The sequence below is a fragment of the Ovis aries genome, chromosome 2 (genome assembly GCF_016772045.2).
Source record: "Ovis aries strain OAR_USU_Benz2616 breed Rambouillet chromosome 2, ARS-UI_Ramb_v3.0, whole genome shotgun sequence".
Lineage (NCBI taxonomy): Eukaryota > Metazoa > Chordata > Mammalia > Artiodactyla > Bovidae > Ovis > Ovis aries.
This window is the reverse complement of record NC_056055.1, coordinates 22,349,270-22,376,955: the sequence shown is the minus strand read 5'-3', so window position 1 is coordinate 22,376,955 and position 27,686 is coordinate 22,349,270.

Genomic DNA, 27,686 nt, shown 5'->3' with positions numbered 1-27,686 from the left:
TATCATTACCATCTTTCTAAATTCCATATATATGTGTTAGTATACTGTATTGGTGTTTTTCTTTCTGGCTTACTTCACTCTGTATAATTGGCTTCAGTTTCATTCAGCTCATTAGAACTGATTCAAATGTATTCTTTTTAATGGCTGAGTAATACTCCATTGTGTATATGTACCACAGCTTTCTTATCCATTCATCTGCTGATGGACATCTAGGTTGTTTCCATGTCCTGGCTATTATAAACAGTGCTGCAGTGAACACTCGGGTACACATGTCTCTTTCAATTCTAGTTTCGTCTGTGTGTATGCCCAGCAGTGGGATTGCTGGGTCATAAGGCAGTTCTACTTGCAATTTTTTAAGGAATCTCCACACTGTTCTCCATAGTGGCTGTACTAGTTTGCATTCCCACCAACAGTGTAAGAGGGTTCCCTTTCTCCACACCCTTTCCAGCATTTATTGCTTGTAGACTTTTGGATCGCAGCCATTCAGACTGGTGTGAAATGGTACCTCATTGTAGTTTTGATTTGCATTTCTCTGATAATGAGTGATGTTGAGCATCTTTTCATGTGTTTGTTAGCCATCTGTATGTCTTCTTTGGAGAAATGTCTATTTAGTTCTTTGGCCCATTTTTTGATTGGGTCGTTTATTTTTCTGGAATTGAGCTGCATAAGTTGCTTGTATATTTTTGAGATTAGTTGTTTGTCAGTTGCTTCATTTGCTATTATTTTCTCCCATTTGAAAGGCTGTCTTTTCACCTTGCTTATAATTTCCTTTGTTGTGCAGAAGCTTTTAATTTTAATTAGATCCCATTTGTTTATTTTTGCTTTTATTTCCAGAATTCTGGGAGGTGGATCACAGAGGATCCTGCTGTGATTTATGTCTGAGAGTGTTTTGCCTATGTTCTCCTCTAGGAGTTTTATAGTTTCTGTTCTTACATTGAGATCTATAATCCATTTTGAGTTTATTTTTGTGTATGGTGTTAGAAAGTGTTCTAGTTTCATTCTTTTACAAGTGATTGACTAGTTTTCCCAGCACCACTTGTTAAAGAGATTGTCTTTAATCCATTATATATTCTTGCCTCCTTTGTCAAAGATAAGATGTCCATATGTGTATGGATTTATCTCTGGGCTTTCTATTTTGTTCCATTGATCTATATTTCTGTCTTTGTGCCAGTACCACACTGTCTTGATGACTGTGGCTTTGTAGTAGAGCCTGAAGTCAGGCAGGTTGATTCCTCCAGTTCCATTCTTCTTTCTCAAGATTGCTTTGGCTATTCGAGGTTTTTTGTATTTCCGTACAAATTGTGAAATTATTTGTTCTAGCTCTGTGAAAGATACCTCTGGTAGCTTGATAGGGATTCCATTGAATCTGTAGATTGCTTTGGGTAGTATATTCATTTTCACTAGATTGATTCTTCTGTTCCATGAACATGGTATATTTCTCCATCTATTAATGTCCTTTTTGATTTCTTTCACCAGTGTTTTATAGTTTTCTATCTATAGGTCTTTAGTTTCTTTAGGTAGATATATTCCTAAGTATTTTATTCTTTTCATTGTAGTGGTGAATGGAATTGTTTCCTTGATTTCTTTTTCTGCTTTCTCATTATTAGTGTATAGGAATGCAAGGGATTTCTGTGTGTTGATTTTATATCCTGCAACTTTACTATATTCATTGATGAGCTCTAGTAATTTTCTGGTGGAGTCTTTAGGGTTTTCTACGTAGAGGATCATGTCATCTGCAAACAGTGAGAGTTTTACTTCTTCTTTTCCAATTTGGATTCCTTTTCTTTCTTTCTCTGCTCTGATTGCTATGGCCCAAACTTCCAGAACTATGTTGAATAGTAGTGGTGAAAGTGGACACCCTTGTCTTGTTCCTGACTTTAGGGGAAATGCTTTCAATTTTTCACCATTGAGGATAATGTTTGCTGTGGGTTTGTCATAGATAGCTTTTATTGTGTTGAGGTATGTTCCTTCTATTCCTGCTTTCTGGAGAGTTTTTATCATAAATGGATGTTGAATTTTGTCAAAGGCTTTCTCTGCATCTATTGAGATAATCATGTGGCTTTTATTTTTCAGTTTGTTAATGTGGTGAATTACATTGATTGATTTGCGGATATTGAAGAATCCTTGCATCCCTGGGATAAAGCCCACTTGTTCATGGTGTAGATCTTTTTAATGTATTGTTGGATTCTGATTGCTAGAATTTTGTTAAGGATTTTTGCATCTATGTTCATCAGTGATATTGGCCTGTAGTTTTCTTTTTTTGTGGAATCTTTGTCAGGTTTTGGTATTAGGGTGATGGTGGCCTCATAGGATGAGTTTGGAAGTTTACCTTCCTCTGCAATTTCTGGAAGAGTTTGAGTAGGATAGGTGTTAGCTCTTCTCAGAATTTTTGGTAGAATTCAGCTGTGAAGCCGTCTAGATCTGGGCTTTTGTTTGCTGGAAGATTTCTGATTACAGTTTCAATTTCCGTGCCTGTGACGGGTTTGTTAAGATTTTCTATTTCTTCCTGGTTCAGTTTTGGAAAATTGTACTTTCTAAGAATTTGTCCATTTCTTCCACGTTGTCCATTTTATTGGCATATAATTGCTGATAGTAGTCTCTATGATCCTTTGTATTTCTGTGTTGTCTGTTGTGATCTCTCCATTTTCATTTCTAATTTTATAGATTTGATTTTTCTCCCTTTGTTTCTTGATGAGTCTGGATAATGGTTTGTCAATTTTATTTATCGTCTCAGAGAACCAGCTTTTGGCTTTGTTGATTTTTGCTATGGTCTCTTTTGTTTCTTTTGCATTTTTTTCTGCCCTAATTTTTAAGATTTCTTTCCTTCTAGTAACTCTCGAGTTCTCCATTTCTCCCTTTTCTAGTTGCTTTAGGTGTAGAGTTAGGTTATTTATTTGACTTTTTTCTTGTTTCTTGAGGTATGCCTGTATTGCTATGAACTTTCCTCTTAGCACTGCTTTTATAGTGTCCCACAGGTTTTGGGTTGTTGTGTTTTCATTTTCATTCGTTTCTATGCATATTTTGATTTCTTTTTTGATTTCTTCTGTGATTTGTTGGTTATTCAGAAGTGTGTTGTTCAGCCTCCATATGTTGGAATTTTTAATAGTTTTTCTCCTGAAATTGAGATCTAATCTTAATGCATTATGGTCAGAAAAGATGCTTGGAATGATTTCGATTTCTTCGAATTTACCAAGGTTAGATTTATGGCCCAGGATGTGATCTATCCTGGAGAAGGTTCCATGAGCACTTGAGAAAAAGGTGAAAATCATTGTTTTGGGGTGAAATGTCCTATAGATATCAATTAGGTCTAACTGGTCTATTGTATCATTTAAAGTTTACTTTTCTTTGTTAATTTTCTGTTTAGTTGATCTGTCCATAGATGTGAGTGGGGTATTAAAGTCTCCCACTATTATTGTGTTATTGTTAATTTCCCCTTTCATACTTGTTAGCATTTGTCTTATATATTGCGGTGCTTCTATGTTGGGTGCATATATATTTATAATTGTTATATCTTCTTCTTGGATTGATCCTTTGATCATTATGTAGTGTCTTTCTTTGTCTCTTTTCACAGCCTTTGTTTTAAAGTCTATTTTATCGGATATGAGTATTGCCACTCCTGCTTTCTTTTGGTCTCTATTTGCGTGGAATATCTTTTCCAGCCCTTCACTTTCAGTCTGTATGTGTCCCTTGTTTTGAGGTGGGTCTCTTGTAGACAACATATATAGGGGTCTTGTTTTTGTATCTATTCAGCCAGTGTTTGTCTTTTGGTTGGGGTATTCAACCCATTTACGTTTAAGGTAATTATTGATAATTATGATCCCGTTGCCATTTACTTTATTGTTTTGGGTTCTGGTTTATACACCCTGTTTGTGTTTCCTGTCTAGAGAATATCCTTTAGCATTTGTTGGAGAGCTGGTTTGGTGGTGCTGAATTCCCTCAGCTTTTGCTTGTCTGTAAAGCTTTTGATTTCCCCTTCGTATTTGAATGAGATCCTTGCTGGGTACAGTAATCTGGGCTGTAGGTTATTTTCTTTCATCACTTTAAGTATGTCCTGCCATTCCCTCCTGGCCTGAAGCGTTTCTATTGAAAGATCAGCTGTTATCCTTATGGGAATCCCGTTGTGTGTTATTTGTTGTTTTTCCCTTGCTGCTTTTAATATTTGTTCTTTGTGTTTGATCTTTGTTAATTTGATTAATATGTGTCTTGGGGTGTTTCATCTTGGGTTTATCCTGTTTGGAACTCTCTGGGTTTCTTGGACTTGGGTGATTATTTCCTTCCTCATATTAGGGAAGTTTTCAACTATTATCTCCTCAAGGATTTTCTCATGGTCTTTCTTTTGTCTTCTTCTTCTGGGACTCCTATAATTCGAATGTTGGAGCATTTCATATTGTCCTGGAGGTCTCTGAGATTGTCCTCATTTCTTTTAATTCATTTTTCTTTTTTCCTCTCTGATTCATTTATTTCTACCATTCTATCTTCTATTTCACTAATCCTATCTTCTGCCTCCGTTATTCTACTATTGGTTGCCTCCAGAGTGTTTCTGATCTCATTCATTGCATTATTCATTATATATTGACTCTTTTAATTTCTTCTAGGTCCTTGTTAAACCTTTCTTGCATCTTCTCAATCCTTGTCTCCAGGCTATTTATCTGTGAATCCATTTTGATTTCAAGATTTTGGATCATTTTCACTATCATTATTCTGAATTCTTTATCAAGTAGATTCCCTATCTCTTCCTCTTTTGTTTGGTTTGGTGGGCATTTCTCCTGTTCCTTTATCTGCTGGGTATTCCACTGTGTCTTCATCTTGGTTATAGTGCTGCGTTTGGGGTGGCCTTTCTATAATCTTGGAATTTGTGGAGTTCTCTTTATTATGTAGTTTCCTCACTGTGGGTGGGGTTGTATCAGTGGCTTGTCAATGTTTCTTGGTTAGGGAAGCTTGTGTCGGTGTTCTGGTGGGTGGGGCTGGATTTCTTCTTTCTGGAGTGCAATGAAGTGTCCAGTAATGAATTATGAGATGTCAATGGTCTTGGAGTAACTTTGAGCTGCCTGTATATTGAAGCTCAGGGGTGTGTTCCTGTGTTGCTGGAGAATTTGCGTGGTATGTCTTGCTCTGGAACTTGTTGGCGCTTGGGTGGTGCTTGGTTCCAGTGCAGGTATGGAGGTGTTTGATGAGCTCCTATCAATTAATGTTCCCTGGATTCAGGAATTCTCTGGTGTTCGCAGGATTTGGACTTAAGCCTCCTCCTTCTGGTTTTCAGTCTTATTTTTACAGTAGCCTCAAGACTTCTCCATCTATACAGCACTGATGATAAAACATCTAGGTTAAAGATGAAAAGTTTCTCCACATTGAGGGACACCCAAAGAGGTTCACTGAGTTACATGGAGAAGAGAAGAGGGAGGGGGTAGTTAAAGGTGACTGGAATGAGATGAGGTGGGGTCAGAAGAGGAGAGAGCAAGCTAGCCAGTAATCACTTCCTTATGTGCACTCCACAGTCTGGACCGCTCAGAGATGTTCATGGAGTTATGCAGGGAACAGTAGAGTGGGGAAGTAGGCAGAGGTGATCAGGAAGATAAAAGAGGGAAATGAAAAGGAGAGAGACAGATCCAGCCAGTAACCAGTTCCCTAAGTGTTCTCCATCGTCTGGAACACATAGAGATTCACAGAGTTGGGTAGAGAAGAGAAGGGGGAGGGAGGAGACAGAGACAATCCGGTGGAGAAAAAGGAGAGTCCAAAGGAGGAGAGAGTGATCAAGCCAGTAATCTCGCTCTCAGGTAAAACTGGGTACTGAAAATTGGGTTTATAAATGCACAAAATTGACAACAAATACCAAAAAGCAAAGATTAAAAATCTAGAGTAGAGTTTGGATTTTCAAAAATACAATATTAAAGAAAAGAAGCTAAAGAAAAAGAGAAAAAAAAGGTTATAAGAATTATTAAAAAACAACAACAACCACAAAAAAATGCATGTAAGAATTAAAAGATTTTAAAATTTAAAAATAAAAACTAAAAAAAAAAAAGAAAAGTAAAGTAGGTTATAAAAATAAAAATTAAAGGAGAAATAGAAGACTTAAAATTTTTAAAAAGTTAATAAAAAAAGAAAAAGAAAAAAAACAATCAAACAACAACATCAACAAAACAAAACAAAAAAAAGAGAATTTTTGAAAAAATAGTAAAGATATATCTGGGACTTTCTCTGGTGTTGTGGGCAATGTTGGGTCACTTCCAATGCGGTTCCCTCTGTTTAGCTTCTTCTGTTTGCTGGTCTTTTCAGTGTCTGATTTCCGCCCTGACACAAAGAGGGCAGTGGTGGACACTTTTTTTATTTTTAGGCTCACTTGTTCATTCGTGCTGTGGGGAGCGAGGGATGCTGCAAACAAATAACACTGGCGTGTGCTCGCAGTGTCTCAGCAACACTGGGCCTGCCCCTGCTCATGGCGCACACCGTTCAGGCTCTACGTTGCTCCACCAGGAACCATCTGAGGCCGGCCCTAGGCTGCATGCACCTCCCCAGTCTAAGCCTCTCAGGCTTGGCTCTCAGGTAGCCCTCAGAGGCGCAGATTAGGTTGGGCCTGCATTTTGTGCCCTTCCCAGGTCGAGTAGTTCAGGTGTTTGGTGAGTGAGATCCCTGCGACTTATCACCTTTCCCATCCCTGCTGCTCAGTTTTCTGGGTGTACTGCTGGCTCCCCTTCTCAGGCAGATGGTGACTGTCCAGAGCCCCAAGAAGTCTTAGCAAAGAAGCCTGCTTGCAATTTGGTAGGTAATGCCTCTCTGGGGCTGCAATTGTCCCCTTCCAGCCCTTATGGCTCTGGCTGCCTGTCACCAGAGGGGGATATTCTCCAGCCAGCTATTTCTGTTTCATCCATTGTTGTGTGTGTGGTCCTGGCGGTGTCTTATGTTAGAGCTTTTCGCGTGGTAGCTATCCCACAGTCTGGTATGCTAGCCCAAGTTAGTTCGCTCTGGTTACACTCAGGGCATTCTGGCCCAATTCTTAAAAAGCACTGCAGCCTGCCCCTCCCTGCCCAGCCCCCACTTGCTAGTGGCAGATGCAGGCGTCTGCGCTGCTTCTCTGCTGGGGGAGTTACCGTTGGGCTAGTAATCTGTTGGTTTTAATTATTTATTTATTTTTCTTCCCTGTTATGTTGCCGTCTGTGCTTCCAAGGCTTGCCACAGACTTGGCAGCGAGAGTGTTTCCTGGTGCTTGGAAACTTCTCTCTTTTTAAGACTCCCTTCCCTGGATGGGACTCCCTTCCTGGGATGGGCATCCCTTCCCAGGACGGAGCTACCTCCCTACCTCCTTTGTTTCTTTTTTTGTCTTTTATATTTTTTCCTACCTGTTTTTGAAGACAGTGATCTGCTTTTCTGGATGCCTGATGTCCTCTGCCAGCATTCAAAGTTGTTTTGTGGAATTTACTCAGTGTTGAAATGTTCTTTTGATGAATTTGTGAAGGAGAGAGTGGTCTCCCCATCCTATTCCTCCGCCATCTTAGGACTGCCCTCTCAACAGTTGCTAGATGTGGATTTTCTTAACGTCCAAAGGCCTGGATCCAGGGTGGTGGGTTCCTGGTGGTATCCTCAAGGCTGGTGGCACTTAGGGGGTCAGATCCAGTTTCCAGAGAGATAAAGGATTTTTTCTATGTGTCACTTCTCAAACCTCATTTTTTTGCCCCAGGATCTGCTCTTTCTGAGAACATTTGGAAGCTAAAATATTTATTCCTTTAAAATAATCCTGCAGGCAGGTGATCAGTGACTTGATCAGTGACTCCCACCAGGATAATTATATCATATTGTAAGAGGAAATGGAAGAGGAAATGGCAACCCACTCCAGTATTCTTGCCTGGAGAATCCTATGGACAGAGTCCACAGCATTGCAGAGTCGAACACGACTGAAGCGACTTAGCATGCATACAGTAGTCCAGCATCAGCACACTTAGGGGTTTTTAGGCATATCAGAAGAAGGTGGCAGTAGTCCTGTCCAGATGGAGCTGTGCTGAGTTCAGTTTAATTTGCTTTTAAAGCAGTTCAAAATCATGCCTACTGCCTTTCTGCTGTCTTGGAAGTCTCATATCCTTATCTACATAAGCAGTTCTCAGTACACCTGCCTTTTTCTATTCCTGAACCCACCCATTTCCATGGGGAAAAAATGGTTTTATTTAAATCCATGTATAGAGTAAAAGTAAATAGAAAAGCCCTAGAGACATAATCCTGACTAAGACATTTTTACGGTAACCTGTATCACCAATAGTAATGATATTTTTTCAGACTAAATGTCTATATTTGTGTTATTTTACCATTACCCCCAAGAATTATGCATGAGAATATTTGATTAACCAAGGGGCTCATCTGAACTTTTGTTGTTATTTGTTTAGTTGCTAAGTTGTTTCTGACTCTTTTGTGATTCTGTGAACAATAACTGGCCAGGCTCCTCTGTCCATGAGATTTTCCAGGCAAGAATACTGGAGTGGGTTGCTATTTCCTTCTCTAGGGGATCTTCCTGACCCAGGAGTCCTGACCCATGTCTCCTGTATTGGCAGGTGGATTCTTTACCACTAAACCACTAGGGAAATCCCAAATGAGATTTTTCCTGAAAAAAGGTAGAACGATCACAAAGGTGAATCCAAGTCTTCTCTCAGTTCAGTTCAGTCACTCAGTCGTGTCTGACTCTTTGTGACCCCATGAATTGCAGCACGCCAGGCCTCCCTGTCCATCACCAACTCCCAGAGTTCACTCAGACTCACGTCCATCGAGTCAGTGATGCCATCCAGCCATCTCATCCTCAGTCGTCCCCTTCTCCTCCTGCCCCCAATCCCTCCCAGCATCAGAGTCTTTTCCAATGAGTCAACTCTTCGCATGAAGTGGCCAAAGTACTGGAGTTTCAGCTTTAGCGTCATTCCCTCCAAAGAAATCCCAGGGCTCATCTCCTTCAGAATGAACTGGTTGGATCTCTTTGCAGTCCAAGGGACTCTCAAGAGTCTTCTCCAACACCACAGTTCAAAAGCATCAGTTCAGAGAGACCAAAATAACCTGCAGCTTCTTGACCTGCTATTGCGTTTTCCTTACTTTTTAAATTAATTAATTAATTTTTTTTACCTTTTTATTTTTTTATTTTTATTTTTACTTTATTTTACTTTACAATACTGTATAGGTTTTGCCATACATTGACATGAATACAGCACGGGTGTAGATGCATTCTCAAACGTGAACCCTCCTCCCACCTCCCTCCCCATAACATCTCTCTGGGTCATCACCATGTACCAGCCCCAAGCATGCTGTATCCTGCGTCGGACATAGACTGGCGATTCGATTCTTATATGATAGTATACATGTTACAATGCCATTCTCCCAAATCATCCCACCCTCTCCCTCTCCCTCAGAGTCCAAAAGTCCGTTATACACATCTGTGTCTTTTTGCTGTCTTGCATACAAGGTCGTCATTGTTTTTAATTGAAGGATAATGGCTTTACAGAATTGTGTTGTTTCCTGTCAAATCTCAACATGAATCAGCCATTGGTATACATATATCCCCTCCCTTTTTGCTTCTTTCTCCTCTCACGTTGTCGACTTTCCCTGCTGTGAACTTCTGTATATTCCATGGATTGTGTCAATGGTAACTAAGCTAAGGGAGCAACTTGCTACAGCAGTTTTCTCTTCTTTTGGATCTTTTTTATTATGGAATATTTCAAACATTCATCATCGAATAGTAAAATGTACCTTGTACCCATTAACCAGCTTAAAGAGTTGTCAGATTTCTCTCATCTTATTTCATCTATTTTCCCCACATCTTTATTTTCTGGTAGCATATTTATAACAAATCCATGATGTCGTATTATTTCATCCATAGATACACCACAGTACTTATAATAGATAAGAACTATTATCTATACATGAACAAAGGTTTGACATTATCTGATTAAACAATACTTCTGAAAAATTTCATATTAGTCTCCAAAGTGCCCTTTTACAATTTTTTTTGTTTGAATTAGGATCCAAACAAGGTTCACACATTATATTTGTTTGGCATCTTACTGATATCTCTTGAATTCTAAGCACCGCATCCCACTCCCCCCTCCACTTTTTCATGCTGTTTATTTCTTAAGGAAACCAGGACATTTTTCCTGTAAGGTTTTTCTTATTTTGAAGTTGGCTGATTGTATCCTCATGCTGTCACTTAACATCATTGTCAGTCTTGTTTTTTATAGCCTGGTAACTTGATCTAGAGGCTAAATTAGATTTAGATTCAATTATTTGGTCAAGAATAATTCATAGGTGGTGAAGCACATAATGACTAACTTTTCCACTTTGTAGTTTAAGGTCGGTTATTGGATTCAGGTGATTTAAGCCAGAGTGTGTATTTTAACGTTCACTGTCAACCTGTCACATAATGGTTTTAGCATCCTTTGATAACTGAGGTCCAGATCCTTTATTCATTCATATCAGGGTTTCCCTGATAGCTCAGTTGGTAAAGAATCCACCTGCAATGCAGGAGACCCCGGTTTGATTCCTGGGTTGGGAAGATTTGCTGGAGAAGGGATAGACTACCCACTCCAGTATTCTTGGGCTTCCTTTGTGGCTCAGCTGGTAAAGAATCCAGCTTTGAAATTATTTGAATCTTTTTGAAATATGGGAGACATGGTTTCAATCCCTGGGTTGGGAAGATCTGCTGGAGAAGGGAAAGGCTACCCACTCCAGTATTCTGGCCTGGAGAATCCATGGGGTTGTGAAGAGTTGGACCCGACTGAGTGATTTTCACGTTTATCCTTTATTCATTAGGATTTACATAAAGAGAGATTTTAAAAATTCTATTATTTCTCTTGCATTATTAGCAGGGAACTTTCCTTCATCATCTCTTTGGTTTGTAAAAATATTCACTACTCCAAGAAGGCTTCCTGCACAGAACACTGGAGCCGAGCCTGTCAGCCTTCTGCTTTGTGATTTCTCTATGTGGGAGGACTCCTTTTGCTGTGGGCTTATAGAAGTGCTTCAATCTGTAGTTAAAGAAAAAAGTCATTGCTGTATTAATGAGCAAATGTGACTCTTAAACTCATATTCTGTATTGGTGCAAAAGGAGAATTAAGAATCTGTACCTCCAAATTAGACTGCTAATTTCATCAATTCCTTAGAAAATATTTTTGTTCCCCTTCAAAATGGAGCAATTAACAAGGACCTCTCTCTAAAACTAGTTAAGTTTTTATTCAGATTCTTTCCCAGTGCCCTGAACTGTGGTACTGGAGAAGACCCGTAAGAGTGCCTTGGACAGCAAGGAGATCAAGCCAGTCAATCCTAAATGAAATCAACCCTAAATATTCATTGGAATGAGTGATAATGAAGCTCCAATACTTTGGCCACTTGATGGGAAGAGACAACTCATTGGAAAAGATCCTGATTCTGGGAAAAACTGAGGGCAGGAGGGGAAGGGGACAACAGAGAATGAGATGGTTGGATGTCATCACTGACTCAATGGACATGGGTTTGAGCAAACTCTGGCAGATAGTGAAGGAAAGGGAAGCCTGGAATGCTGCAGTTCATAGGGTCACAAAGAGTTGAACAGGACTTAGCGACTAAGAACAGACAACGCTGGGAAGCTGTAGCATAATTTTGTTACAATTCCAGATATCTTGACATTAACCTCTTTTCTTCACATTTTTCCCTTCAACTGGAACTATGTTTAAAGACCTGCTGTACAGAGATGAAATCCTCTTTCCTATCCCTGAATCAGTCTTATACAGTTTGCCTCATGGTCAAATGGAGTTCCACCTCTTTATGCTCTAGGATTGCTTTAAAAATATGAGCCCTAGGGATTTTAGTGCAAATATCCATTGCCATGTTTGAATTAAATTGAAAAAATTCCAAGAATTTTGATTCTGTTTTTATATTTTTCTATGAATTTCTTTAGGTTAACACTTAGTATGAGTTGAAAAGGGTTGATGGCTTTGCCATTGCTTGACCAATAATTATATATGTTGAAAACCTTTGAGCAAGGTAAATATCTTCTTTTCCAGTAGCCTTTTCCCCAGAGTCTCCTCATCTGAGACAGCTGGAAAAGGCTTGAAAAAAATGAATGTGACAGGAAGTGGCTTTAGCTCCCTGACACACAGATATTCGGGAACTACTTGGTATTTATTGAAGTAGAATCAGTGGCAAGAAGTAGCCAGTGCTGCCAACATATCCAGTGGGTTGAAGTGAAGTGAAGTCACTCAGTCGTGTCCAACTCTTTGTGACTCCTTGAACTGTAGCCTACCGGGCTCCTCCATCCATGGGATTTTGCAGGCAAGAGTACTGGAGTGGGTTGCCATTTCCTTCTCCAGAAGATCTTCCCGACCCAGGGCTCGAACCTGGGTCTCTTGAAGTGTAGGCAGACACTTTACCGTCTGAGCCACAGTTCAGTTCAGTTCAGTTCAGTTGCTCAGTCTTGTCCGACTCTTTGCGACCCCATGAATCGCAGCACCCCAGGCCTCCCTGTCCATCACCATCTCCTGGAGTTCACTCAGATTCACGTCCATTGAGTCCGTGATGCCATCCAGCCATCTCATCCTCTGTCGTCCCCTTTTCCTCCTGCCCCCAATCCCTCCCAGCATCAGAGTCTTTTCCAATGAGTCAACTCTTCGCATGAGGTGGCCAAAGTACTGGAGTTTCAGCTTGAGCATCATTCCTTCCAAAGAAATCCCAGGGCTGATCTCCTTCAGAATGGACTGGTTGGATCTCCTTGCAGTCCAAGGGACTCTCAAGAGTCTTCTCCAACATCACAGTTCAAAAGCATCAATTCTTTGGTGCTCAGCCTTCTTCACAGTCCAACTCTCACATCCATGCATGACCACAGGAAAAACCATAGCCTTGACTAGACGGACCTTAATCAGCAAAGTAATGTCTCTGCTTTTGAGTATGCTATCTAGGTTGGTCATAACTTTCCTTCCAAGGAGTAAGCGTCTTTTAATTTCATGGCTGCAATCACCATCTGCAGTGATTTTGGAGCCCCCCAAAGTAAAGTCTGACACTGTTTCCACTGTTTCCCCATCTATTTCGCATGAAGTGATGGGACCAGATGCCATGATCTTTGTTTTCTGAATGTTGAGCTTTAAGTCAACTTTTTCACTCTCCACTTTCACTTTCATCAAGAGGCTTTTTAGTTCTTCTTCACTTTCTTCCATAAGGGTGGTGTCATCTGCATATCTGAGGTTATTGATATTTCTCCCGGCAATCTTGACTCCAGCTTGTGTTTCTTCCAGCCCAGCATTTCTCATGATGTATTCTGCATATAAGTTAAATAAGCAGGGTGACAGTATACAGCCTTGATGTACTCCTTTTCCTATTTGAAACCAGTCTGAGCCACAAGGGAAGCCCTATCCAGTGGGTTCAGTTCTTATAAATCTATGAAATAAATAACTCCCTGGTGGTATTTTTTCACCTATTTATTAACTGGGAGATAAGTCTCTTTGTTGCCATGGCAACTTGAGAGTGAAGAAAGGAAGTAGTTAACAAAGTATCAAGCTTCTCATTCCTTCCTTTAGGACATTTCCACCCCCTGAAACACCCTCCCCGCCACCAGTTTTGTGGGCTTGTGACACTAGTGGCAATAGTGTATTTCTGAAGAAGGCTTTCCTTAGGAATTCTCCATGTTGCCTGTGGCATCTGAGGAGCTCTGTAGAATGTCCCTAAAGACAGAAACTCTTACCCTAGAGAAACTCACATTGAGAGTTGTGAGACCGGACTCCTTACAAGACAGAGAAGGGCCTGGAAGGATTATTTAGGAATAAAAGAAATTTTCCTTTGAAAATTGTCCTGTGATTAAGAAAAGAGAAGTGAATTTTCTGTAGTAGAGTCTTAATACCTAAAATTGGATTTTCCTAAATACATTAGTATTAGGACTCTAATACATAATAAGAGTCTTCATGTATCCTTTTCACAGAAGTGTCCCATCCTCTTCCAGGCTAAGCTTTTCTAATTCCACTATAATAAAGGGGAGCCTTATCTCTACTGTGCAGACAAGAGATACTGAAGCGGTAAGTGTAGATGAGTAGATATAGAGTTACAAGCATCCTTAGTGTTTTCTGTGTCTTAAACCTGAGCCCATTCTGTTGGGATTTTCTTGTTTCCTTCTTCCCATCCAGGATGCACTGAGTATAAATATTCATTGGTTATGGTGAATAAATTTTGAATGGTTTACACAGGGTGTAACTTTCAGTTATGTTTCAGTATCTAGTCACACTCTACGTTGAGTTTCCTTTGACTCACTGTAAAAGATTGGATGGACTTGTAACCTCATAATTTTTTATCTTGTTTAAAATCAAGGTTCAACAATTCAAATGCTTACAGGGCTGAAGCTGTGTAATTGAGTGAAATGGATTTTGTGTAACATAATAGAGTAGTTGTGTGGATTATGGCTGACTAGAATCTCTACTTAGTATTCAAATTAAAAAAGAAATTAGAGCAAGATTCAAATAAGACCTTTGGGATGAATTCAGCCAGCAGTTTCAAGACTGGAATCACCAGAAATATTTTAAAAATGCTCGAAAAAGGATTTGCTTGATAAAAATGTGACTCTACTATTTATGTGACTTTCTTAAACGTTGACAATTATACTGAATTGAAATTATTGACATATTTGAAATATATTATTTTCTTAACAGTCGAGATAACACAATTAATTATGTACTTTAAAAGTGGCACATTTCAGAGGAAAATACACGGCATGTCTCAGTATTGGGTTTAATAAAACCAAACTGCCTCAGTCTTTAAAATTATCATAAGCAAATTACTCAAGAAATTATTGGTTATTATTGTCTTGGATTTCCACAGTTTTCCTAGTCTCACTCCTTCTGTCCCTCTTTCCCTTCCTTTCTTTTTTTTCCTTCTCTCTCCCTTCTCCCTCCCCTCCTTTCTGTCTGTCTTCCCTTCCTTTTCGCTTCCCTCTTCTCTTTCTTCTCCTTCCCTTCTTCCCTCCCTCCTTTCTCTTTTTCAGTGCATCAGGCTTTCCTACGTGAACAATCATGTTGTCTTTGGATAAAGGCAGTTTTACGTTAGTCAGAACCTCTAATACAATGTTAATAGCTGGGAGTGAGAGCAGACATCCTCATTTTATTCCTCATTTTAGGAGGAAAGTAATGATGTTTCCCTTGTCATTGAATTTACAAAGTTTGCTTATTTCTAGAGATCATCATTTATGTCACACTTTGCTGCCGCTAAGTTGCTTCAGCAACTTAGTTGTCTGACTCTGTGCAACCCCATAGACAGCAGCCCACCAGGCTCCCTTGCTGCTGTGATTCTCCAAGCAAGAACACTGGAGTGGGTTGCCATTTCCTTCTCCAATATGTCATACTTTAGGCAAAAAATATATTGTTTGATAAAAAATTGGCTTTTAAACCAGTTCTACCATAATTTATATAGGTATGTTGGAATTTGTTCCCTTTCGGGATCTAACAGAATACATGTAAATATTTAAGATTAGGATGGTGTCAGTAATTACTTTCCAGTATTAAAATGTCTTTCCTATTTAAAATTTAAACAGTATTAGAAGGGACTAAAGCAGCATATCCATAAAGTGGCATTTGTAGTAGTTGAACAACAGCTAGAGTTGGATAAATAGTGTTGGTTTTAGGAGATTAGCAAAAATTTTTGCGCTGTAGCGTTCAGATTGTCCTGGACAAAAGATAGCAAGATTTTCCAAATCTATAATGTAGCTGTGCTTTTCTGTGCTACATACTTCAAGTGCTGACCATGGTAACAGAACCTGGTTGGAGCCTAGAAAGAACTTAGTTAATTATGAGTGTTGATGGGAAAAGCCTACATCATAAAACTCATCTTTGTCCTTGGGGTTTTGCTGTCAGACTCAGCAGAGTTCAAACATTTACTGAAGACCAAAACAGTCTTCACCCTTGGTAACCATGGGGGTTGTCATCTAACAACTAGAACTGCTTAAGCAGGGCTTGAAAGGGGTTTCAGCCCCAGAGGATAAAGGAGCTCTCAAAAACACTCTGCCCAGAATTCACTGTATTTACTTAAAACTTCTGTTATTTCCAGAGGATTATTTAGAGTGCTGTCAGAGATCTCCAAGGAGGTATAAAACACCTCATGTAATATAGGGTCTGTACCAGCTAAAATGGTTACAACTTTTAGAAGCTCACCTATTGGCTCTGAGAATGTGAATTAGAGGTGTGACTGTCTTTTATGCCAGAAACAGATAAAATGAGCCATGCTCTTTCCTGTCCCCATCCTACCCTGTATTTTGCCTTTCAACTCTTACTCATTCTTCAGGTCTCTCTGCACCCCACTCCTCCCTGTGGGTTGGATGACCCTACTTTCTATTCTGTTAGCATGGTGTGCTTCCCCTAACACACATTTACTGACTGTATTGTGATTGCCTCTCAACCTGTTTGAATCTTCCACTAGGTTATAAGCTCTGATAGGGCCCCTATGTATCCAGCTTATTTATTATTATGTCACTAGCAGTAGTGCCTGGCCCATTGTTGGGTCTGATAAACATTTGTTGGATGGATTATAAATGAATAAATGCACAGAGCAGACCCTGAATGGGTAGGAATATTTCAGTTGCCAAGTAAAAGTAATAAGACAGAGGTTTCCTTGTTAATGGATTGAATTAATTGACGAGGGATCAGGGTTTGAAAAGTGAAATAAGAGATACAGGCACATACCACACACGAATGCACACTACAAAAGAGAATTATACTACTACTGGCTTCAGGATCTTTTGTGTATTTTATTTTCAAAGTAGTATACTGATTTTTATCCCAATATGTACTATATAGAAATGTGATTTACATACAGTATATTTTCCTAGATTGTAGTAAGTGGCCACATGCAAAAGAAGAATGGATTGTAAGGTGGAAGAATGAGTTGACTACCCCCAGATTCTTATCTAACAGTGACAGTTCTTTATGGTTTTATATGGATGTAGAACTCAGGGGGCATTCGTGAAGAAGGAATTCATAGGGCCTGGACTTCATCTTAGGCCTGTTCATGCTGATCATGCTCAGCCACCTTTCCAATGAACTCTGAACTCTGTGTTTAGTGCCTATGAAAACAACAACAGAAGGATAAGACCCCCCTGCAGACAGGGGAACCTTGAAGATCATATCTAGGTTACTCATTGCCTAAGAGAAAACATACATTAATCACCCCTTCCTCCAGACAGGCCATAAAGTTTTCTGTACCTATCAGACTGTAACCTTGGGTTTATTGATTATTGGTTAATTGTTTGACTGTTTGAGCACATGAGCACATAGCATGTGAATGATGGGGTTATTGGGATTGGATTTTCCTTGGTTTATGTAAGTCTCAAGGAATTTGGACTGGTGGGTTCAGACACGTACACATGGGGTATAAAAGATTTTCACAAATGCTAGTCGGGGTCCTTGGCTAAGAGGAGACTCTGCCTTGGGCCCGCCGGTGAAATAAACTGCACTCCACTATCTGCATTGTCCTTCTGAGTGAGTTTGTTTCCCGGAATGCGTGGCTACAACATTCATATTATCCAGTGCATTGTATCCCGCAACAATCCTGTGAAAGAGGCAGGGAAGTGTCCAGAGTTTTAGGAAGACAGGAAGACAACCATTTCTACATAGATCAGAGGAGCCTAACTTTGGAACCTGTGAAGGGCTGGTAGTGAGATTACCTGTTTGTGACTAGGGGTCTGGAGCGTGACGTAGGCGTGGTGTCTCTGACCTTGATGTGTAGATAGAATTGTGCTCTCATAAAGCAGGTTGATGCATGGATGTGTGGGTCACTATAGTTAAGACTCAATCTGTTATGAAAACTTAGGATTCTTTAACAAAAGGGAAGGGAATGCTGCTTGTTCTCACTTGTATGTAATCATTTGTATTGATCCTTGAAATGTCTCTCACATTTTCTGAACCCTGCCATTATAGTGAAAAGTTCTATGATAGATAACTGGTGCTCTCTTGGTATCTTTATGTTTCCTGAAATGTTTGTGTGTCTTGTTTTCTTTTACCCTTATTTTTCTTTGGGTTTACTCAACATGAGTAAACCCTAATTTACATCCATTTTCTCTGGGGGGAAAATGGATGTAACTGGTATATACAAAGTTTATCATTTGAAATGGGTATTTGTGTTTTAAATAGCAGTATTAATTAACTTTTCTTTTAATTCTAATATTTAGAATTTAGAATGGTTAGGATGGTTTTCTTTTTTCAGGTAGATATGTTGTTATATACAAATAAGGATAATATTTCCTTCTCTCCTAATATTTATACTTCATTTTTAATTCTAGTGGTCTTTTTCAGTTGCTTAGAACTATCAGAAGGATGTTCAAATACTAGTTCTGATGGTGGGCATTTTTGTCTAATTTTTATATGAATAAAAGTGTCCATAATATTTTCTTTTAAATTGCCAATTAACTTGATTGTAGATATTCCATATCACATGAAGGAATACCCTTTTATTTCTAGGTCATAGATTTAAAAGTTTATCAATTGCTTTCGAAAAAACATCTATTGAGGCAGTCAGATGGCTTTTCTCCTTTGACCTATTAATATGATGAATTATAAATTTCCCAATATTGGCTGTAATAGCATTCATTTCTGGAATAAATCCTCCTTTGTCATGGTGTGTAACTTTTTAAATACCCTGACAGATTTGATTTTCTAATGTTTTATTAATGATAGATGTATTTATAGTTATAGTTGAGATTGCCTAGGAGACTGTGAATTTCCTTCACAGCTATTACTTCACGGCCAAGTCTTTCTTGCTTCCAGTCCCTGCATCTGTGAGCTGAGGGGAAGAGGGGCTTCTGGTGACTTTTCCCTTGAGTTCTGGTTACTTTCCCCTCAGCCAGGGTATGTTCTTGTCCTTCCTTTATTTTGTCTTCATCTATTGTTTGTGTAGTAGAATGTTCTTGAGTCTTCTCTCCTAATGTCCTCTAATTCAGATTGCTTCTCTTTTTCCTTTCTTTTCTATTTTCCTTTGGATTTTATTCATCAGACACTGGGAAAGTGAGGGGGTAGGAGACACATTTTATTAATCCAAAAGCCCCTGGTTCTGTGCTTCAAATCTCAGAGCAATATGTAAAATAAAATTACAAGGTATTTTCATGTAGTTCACATTTGAGACAGAAGAATTTCTAAAAATCTGGTATTGACTTTCAGAATTTCATAATAGCAAAGCTTCTGCCTCAGGAACGGGACAGTAGCACTTAACCACTTCCCTAGGAGTTGGGAGTGTCTCAGTGGGTTGGTTCAGGATTAAACCTGAGGATGTTGACATCGCCAAACTTCAGTGCTAAGCCTTGTGCCTTGAGGAGTATCTTTAATCGTGAAGATTTTTGTGCAGGTGCAAAAGGACATTTGGTTAACTCTGATAGTTGGAATAAGAGGCATACTTTTGTTTAAGACCAATAGAATTCATGCTTTCATTTTGCTTTGGGAGACATATTCTGAATCTTGTATATACTTTCTATTAAGTCCTGAGATATCTGGAAGAACATATAAATACAATCCTCAAAACACCCACATCAGCAGCCAACTTCAGAAACCAGGGGTGTGCAGAGCTTGGCTTAATAGCACATTATCATCTGTGTGGTTCACCTTGGAGATGGTCCATGAAGTGGATGCCCAGCTGAGGGGAGGAGGGGTCCCATCTCAGCAGGGTGTTTCACCTGTTCATAAGCTTTCTCCAAGTCTTCCTCTGAAATTTTACTTTCTTCAGCTGGTGCTCCTCATAGTTAAGACCAGAAACTAATTCTAAATTCCATCCTTGGAAAGGTGAGGATCTTCCTGACTCAAGAATGTGAGGTTCTTTGGGATAGACCATAATTTGACAAACAAGCCTTTCTTTGGTCAAGATGGATTCTTTTTCATCAGCGCAAATCTGCTGTTTAGCCAAAACAGGATCCCCTCTCCATCAGAAGTGAATATATGTAGGGATGAAGGATGCAGGGCCCTTTCTGTCACGTTTTAAGTAGTATGGTCTGTTTTGATGGTGATTTTTTAGACCACAGCTAGGCTGACTCAGCAGTTGCTTCATCCATGAGTCTTTGAGACAGGATGTTGAATTTGTTTTCCCAGATCTAGTGGGTAAGCAGCATGGCCGAGAGACCCAGGGCTATGGCCTCTCCCAGTCTGTGTCCCTGAATGACCTTGGGCAAAAGCATTAGCGTCTTCCTCTGTTAAAAACAGATGAGTATGCTGTCTCCTACATTCTAGAGCTGATGGGGAGAAGAATGTGAATGTGCCACTAAAGAGCTCCGAGCTTCCGCCAGAAGGATGCTCTGTAATGATGAGGTGTTACTATCACCACTCCCGTTAGGCGAGTGGAGATGGCATGGCTGGAATTAAATCAGTTGCACTTGCCTGTCTTTATCTACAGCTTCAATGTGCCTGGTCTCCTACACAGCCTGTGAGCACAGAAATATTATTTTCCTAGTCAGGCTGCCTTCCAAGACATCAGGGCTGACTTTTGCCTTATATTGTTGAGCCTGGTCTTTTTTTTGGGGGTATATAATGAAGTGGATTCTTTTCATGACCAGATAACCCCAGTCTCACTGCTGTGGAGCAGGGTGACCTTGGAGCTGTTCCTTCACCTCTCTAAGGCTCTGTGTCTTCAATAGTAGAATTGGGTTACTTATAACTATTTTATGGGTTAAATGACATTAGTTCTCCAAAACACCTGGCAAACAGAAGGTGCTCAATAAACATTAGTGTTCTAGAAATTTTTTCCTTTTGTCTCCCTTTTTGGCCCTGACGTTACTGTGACATGTGCATTGCGGTCCCAGTCTCTTCTTTGGGTAGCAGTAGATATTTTGGGTGCTTTGAGATGTGACATCATTGTTTCTCAAAGGTTTCATTTTGAACCATGTGTCTTCATTCTCAATGTCCTCAAAGCAGTTTAAACAAACAAAGTATGTAAAAAGCATTTACTTGGTGACATTTATTTTCAATAGCTTGTGAGCCCTTACATGCTCTTAATAGAAAGCAAAAACTACAAAAGCTGGCCCGGCTGTTAGGAGGTGCTATTTAAAGCCTTAGTGGGCCAAAAATGACAATTTTGAAATTGACTGTGGAGTATGATGATGCCAAGTAGTAGCAGACGCTCAGGAAACCTGTCACATTTGCCATGTGTTACCAGAAATCTCAAAGAGAGTCTACAGGGGATTTAGAAGAGTTTTTGTCTTAGGAAGCTTCTGCCATCTTAATCTCTTGGTTCCTCTTTTGCCATGGATGGGACATGCCACAGCAAAGAAATCACAGGCTGCAAACCTGGGTTTGTGGATAGGGAGGGTGTCCCCCATGCAGAGATGTTTGTGAGGCTTCCAGCTAAGCTCAGCTTCATGAGAGCTTTATGCCTGGGAACCAATGATTTCCTCTGAAAAGTGGCTATTCCTGCTGCACACAGTTGTTTTACAGTGTTTTAGAGGTCTGCTCTGCCTCTGACTAGCTAGGTCACCTCATAGGCTTACTTAGCCCAGGAGTCTCAATTTCATTGTCTATAAAATTGGGATAGTGATATCAACCTTGTGGTATTTCTATACAAATTTGCTGTAACATGTACAAAGTTCCTATACTGGTATTTGACATATAGAAGGAACATTGATATATTTTAGCTATTATTTTTAATGAAACTAATGAAAAATAAATAATGGTTGTAATAGGCAGAATAATGACCCTCCAAAGATATTCTAATCCTTGGAAGCTATGAATATGTTACTTTTCATGGCAAAAGGGGGCTTACCAGGTGGCGCTCGTGATAAAGAACCTGCCAGCCAGTGCAGGAAATGCCTGAGACAAGGGTTTGATCCTTGGGTCAGGAAGATCTCCTGGAGGAGGGCATGGCAGTCTCCTCCAGTATTCTTGTCTGGAGAATCCCATGGACAGAGGAGCCTGGCAGGCTACAGTCCATAGTGTTGCAAAGAACCATCAGGACTGAAGTGACTTAGCACACACACACACGCATGGCATAAAGGAGGACTTTGTGAATATGAGTAAGGACTTTGAGATGAGGAGCTTGTCTTGGGTCACCTGGGTGGGTCTGATCTAATCACCAGAACCCTCAAAAGGAACCTTTGCCTTTTGTGGTCAGAGAAGAGAATGTGACAACAGAAGCAGGGTCAGCAGCATGCTACATTGCTGGGTTTGAAGAAGAAAGGGAGCCAGGAACCAAGGAATGCAAGCAGCCTCTAGGAGCTAGAAAAGGCAAGGAAACAGCTTCTCCCCTAGAGACTCTAGAAGGAACCAACCCCACAACACCATACTTCAGTCCAGTGAGATGCATGTCAAACTTCTGACCTACAGAACTGTGACAAAATAAGTTTATGTAGCTAAAGCCACTAAGTTTGTGAGAATTTCTTATATATATTCTCATATAGCAATAATGGAAAACTAACACAGGATTAAAGAGAATGTCAAGGATTTGTGCCACAGTAGAAAGGATGAGGCCTGTGATCTCTGTATTTGGACAAGCTATTTTTAGGGTGTATGTGCTAAATTTCTCACCTCCTTGAGCTTGGTAAGAATATTTGAAATCCTACCAGCTTCTCTTCTGGGCAGAAGACATGGCTTGTGTCACAAGAATTGCAGTGAGATATACCCTTAAAGAGCTGAATCTAGTCTGAAAAAGTTATTTATATTTGAATCTTGGAATTACAATAATTGCACAAATGCCTTGTTTCCTCTGAATTAAAAAGCAATAGAGTTTTGCTGTACCTTATTCTGTGGATGAAAGAACTCAGAGCGAAAATGTGGGTATGAATCCTGCTCTCCTGGAAGAACACATCATGTAATCTCCCAAATGGATCTGTAGAATGGAGATGATGATACTTGGATTATCTTCCCTTGTGGTTCAGCTGGTAAAGAATCCACCTGCCATGTGGGACACCTGGATTCAATCCTTGGGTTAGGAAGATCCCCTGGAAAAGGGAAAGGCTACCCACTCCTGTATTCTGGCCTGGAGAATTTGAAGTCCATGGGGTCAGAAAGAGCTGGACATGACTGAGCGACTTTCACTGTCACATTATGTAGGTCAGGACACAATGGGAGTAAAGAGGTATTGAGACCAGCCCCACGGTACAGATTTCAGGTGTAATTATCATTTTATTTTTTGTTATTACATCATCAAGTGACAGAATCATACAATGTAGATCAAGAAAGGATGCTAAAGCTAATTTAGTCCACTAGCCTTGAAACTTGCATCAAGAGAGGTTAAATAACTTGAAAATGTTCTCTTGGCTCCCTAGTGTCCGTCCTCTGATGTGGCTGGATAATCACAGGGAGATGGGCTAGGCTGGGAACTTCATCTCATTTGAACGGTACAGGCCAGGGTAGGAAAGGATACAGCTGTCAGAACTGAGAAGCTGAGGGGTCCAGCCGTAAGAATCGGTGATGAATTGGGAGGGATTGGCAATGGGAGAGGATATCAGGTGGGCCCTGGGAATTTGAGGAAATTACAGGATGGAGAAGGATGAAGTCACACCATGCTGAGCCAGAGATGTTTATAGGTAATGAAAGTACAAATACAACAAATATAATTCCGAGCTTCTGACTAAAGTCTTATATTTTTTCCACTGTACCTATATATTTTGGTTAGGGTAGCTGTACATATGTGCTAAGTTGCTTCAGTTGTGTCTGACTCTTTGTGACCCTATGGACTGTAGCCCACCAGCCTCCTCTGCCATGGGATTTCCCAGGCAAGAATACTGGAGTGGGTTGCCATGCCCTTCTCTGGTCTGGGTAGGGCTGGAGAGGAAACTGCCTTTGGTCTTTGAGTGTGATTCATTCCCTGACTTTTGGAAGGAACCCAAGTGCACTTACTTTGATTTATATTCAAAGATTAAGGTATTGCACTCAGGTCCATTCAGACCACTGAACTGTCTCCTTTCAGTACGTGATAGGCTCATATCCCTAGAACATGTATCTATAATTTTTGGTTTCAAAAGTTTGTTTAATATCCAAACTCATCATGGATAGTCAGGTAAAACAAACCAAAATTTATAAGGCAACAGTGATTCTAAATTTTTCATGGCTCCCAAAGTCTCCTAAACATACACATCCTCAACCAAATACATATTACACACACCATACATGTGGACACAGTAGTTATACCACACTCACACACAACTACCATGCTCATTGCACCGCACACTCACATTCAAATACATGCACATACCACACACAAATGCATACTACGAAGAGAATTATACTACTACTGGCTTCAGAATCTTTTGTGTATTTTGTTTTCAAAGTAGTATACTGAATTTTATCCTAATATGTACTATATGGAAATGTGATTTATATACAGTATATTTTCCTAGATTGTAGTAAGTGGCCACGTGCAAAAGAAGAATGGATTGTAAGGTGGAAGAATGAATTGACTACCCCCAGATTCTCATCTAACAGGGACAGTTCTTTATGGTTTTATATGGATGTAGAACTCAGAGGGCTTTCATATTATCCAGTGCATTGTATCCTTCAACAATCCTGTGAAAGAGGCAGGGAAGTGTCTTTATTCCTGTCCTGCAGATAGCACTCAGAAAGGTTATGTGAATTGACCAAGGTCAGAGTTAGCTCTAAAAGAAAGGACAACTGTCTACTTTTCTATAATCGTGAAACTGTTTCCCTCATCTAATTCCCAAACATCCACAGCAATAAAGACATTTTAAATGAGGTTTAAAATTGATTTAAAAATACACATTATTTAAAGATTTTTCCCAGTCTAAGTATTATGCATTTTTGCTATACTGCATTTCAAAAACTTGGGAAAATAGATGGGAGAAAATTACATTTACAGATGACTGTTTTAAGATTTTTGGTTTATTTCTCTTTCACTTTTTCTGGCTGTGTCATTTGGCTTGCAGGATCTTAGTTACATGACCAGGCATCAAACCTATGTGCTTGGCAGTGGACTCTCAGGGGATTCCCCAAGTGTATTCGTTTTAAAATATCTTATATGCATAGAACTTCTTTGTAATTTGATTTGTTTACTTAGTAGGTTAATGTTGAGTTATAACCTAATTTTTTTTTGGAAGCTATTTTCTCATACATTTTCTTTTTGTTGTTTTTATTCACCAAGTTATGTCTGACTCTTTGTGATCCCAGGAACTGCAGCACACCAGGCCACCCTAACCTTCACTATCTCCTGGAATTTGCTCAGATTCATGTCTATTGAGTCAGTGATACTATCTAAACATCTCATCCTCTGTCACCCACTTCTCCTCCTGCCCTCAACATTTCCCAGCATCAGGGTCTTTTCTAATGAGTCAGCTCTTCACATGAGCAGGCCAAAATATTGGAGCTTTAGCATCAGTCCTTCCAATGAATATTCAGGGTTGATTTCCTTTAGGATTGATTAGTTTGATCTCCTTACAGTCCAAGGGAGTCTCAAGAATCTTCTCCAGCACCACAATTTGAAAACATCAGTTCTTTGACGCTCAGCCTTCATTGTGGTCCAACTCTCAGATCCATACATGACTTCTGGAAAAACCATAGCTTTGATTATACAGATCTTTGCTGGCAAAGTAATGTCTCTGCTTTTCAATATGTTAACTAGGTTTGTCATAGCTTTCCTTCCAAGGAGCAAGTGTCTTTTAATTTTATGGCTGCAGTCACCATCCACAGTGATTCTGGAGCTCAAAAAGAGAAAATCTGTCACTATTTCTACTTTTTCCTCTTCTTTTGCCATGAAGTGAAAGGACTGGATGTCATGATCTTAGTTGTTTAATGTCGAGTTTGAAACCAGATTTTTCACTCTCCTCTTTTACCTTCATCAAGAGGCTCTTTAATTCCTCATCACTTTCTGCCATTAGGGTAGTATTATCTGCGTATCTGAGGTTGTTGATATTTCTCCCAGCAATCTTGATTCCAGCTTGTGATTTGTCTAGCCCAGCATTTTGCATGATGTATTCTGCATATAAGTTAAATAAGCAGGATGACCATATACAACTCTGATGTACATTTTTTCCCAGTTTTGAACCTGTCCATTGTTCCATGTCTGGTTCTAACTGTTGATTCTTGACCTGCATACAGGTTTCCCAGGAGATAGGTATGGTGGTCTGGTATTCCCATCTCTTTAAGAATTTTGTATAGCTTGTTTTGATCTACATTTTAAGGCTTTAGCATAGTTAATGAAGCAAAAATAGATATTTTTCTGGAATTCCTTTGTTTTCTCTATGATCCAACAAATGTTGGCAATTAGATCTCTGGTTTTCATTGCCTTTTCTAATCCCAGCTTGTACATCTGGAAGTTCTCAGTTCACGTACTGCTGAAGGCTAGCTTGAAGGATTTTGAGCATTACTTTGCTAGCATTTTCTTATAACCTACATTATCTTATAACCATATATATAATAGTTGCAAAGTACCCCCTCAAGGGGCTGTGTCATAATTTATTTAGCAATCTTTGTCTTTGGATCTAGGTTGTTTCCAGTTTTAGGCATTTCCACATTTGGTTTAATTTTTCAGGGTTGATATTAAGAATTGGGCTTATCAGACAAAACCAAATTGGGTTTATATTAATATTTGCCAAATTTCTTTATAAAAGTGTTATTGTCAATCTGAATTTTGTATTGTGGAAATGAAGTGAACTTAAGATGGAGTATTGTTCTTAAAAGACTTCCAGGCACAGGGAATTTCTAACTGGCTGCCTTTCCCAGCTCCTTTCATAGGAATCATCATCTGGCTATGTTATTCACCTCCCTCTCTCCCTTCTCCAATCCTGTTTCCAGGCTTTCACTGCTCATCACATCTCAACATTCCATTCATTTCTTTCTAAGACACAGTGGTTTGATTTTGCTTTTTCCTTACATTAAGCGCCTGGGAGGATCTCATCTTTGTTACCCAAAATGGCTTATCAAAGTATTTTTCTAAACAAAGTTAGTTCCCTCTCAGTAAAAGGCTCTGAAGTCAGCTGTGAAGACAATTTTTAAAAATTGAGAGGTATAATTGACTTACAGTATTGTATTATTTCAGGTGTACAACATAGTGGCTCATTATTTTTATAGATTATGCTCCGTGTGAAGTTAGTTAAGTTGCTCAATCACGTCCGACTCTGCAACCCCATGGACTGTAGCCCACCAGGCTCCTCCGTCCATGGGATTTTCCAGGCAAGAATCCTGGAGTGGGTTGCCATTTCCTTCTCCAGGGGATCTTCCTGACCCAGGGATCGAACCCAGGTCTCCCTCATTAGAGGCAGACGCTTTAACCTCTGAGCCACCAGGGAAGCCCCATACTGGCTATATTCCCTGTGCTGTGCAATATGTTCTTGTAGCTTATTTTATATATGCTAGTTTGTAACCCATAATTCCTTACCCTTGCCTTGCTCATTCACTCTTCCCTGTCGCCACCGATAACCACTAGTTTGTTCTCTATATCTGTGACTCTGTTTCTGTTGTGTTATATTCATTTATTTATTTTTTAGGTTCCACATATAAGTGAAAACAGTATTTGTCTTGCTCTGACTTATTTCACTAAGCTTAATACCCTCAAGGTCCATTCATGTTGTTGCAAATGGCAGAATTTCATTCTTTTTATGGCTGAGTAATATTCCATTGTACACATATACCACATCTTCTTTACTCATTCATTTATTGATGGACACTTAGATTCCTTCCATATCTTGGCTGCTGTGAATAGTGCTGCTGTGAACATTGGGGTGCATGTATTTTTTCAAATTAGTGTTTTTGCATTCTTTGAATTTGTATCCTGCGCTGGAATTGTCATATGGATCTGGATAT